The following is a 248-nucleotide window of genomic DNA, read 5'->3' on the forward strand; positions in this document are numbered from 1 at the left end:
TCCTTTCTATCTATGTACATTTGTTTAGGTGACTCAAAAACATAGAACAACTTTATAAATGATATCAAAATTGTTATGAATCCTTTCAGTTATGTCACAGTTTAGTCTTCTCTGTTCATTAGTTTTTAGCTTCAGTTTGTTTTGTTTCTGGTTCCATCTCTCTCCCCCTCCCATCACCGTTCTCTAATCAGCTCCGCCTTCATGCTAATTACCGGATTCATCTCACCTGTGTTACACACTATTTAACC

The sequence above is a fragment of the Austrofundulus limnaeus genome, unplaced genomic scaffold, assembly GCF_001266775.1.
Source record: "Austrofundulus limnaeus strain Quisiro unplaced genomic scaffold, Austrofundulus_limnaeus-1.0 Scaffold288, whole genome shotgun sequence".
Lineage (NCBI taxonomy): Eukaryota > Metazoa > Chordata > Actinopteri > Cyprinodontiformes > Rivulidae > Austrofundulus > Austrofundulus limnaeus.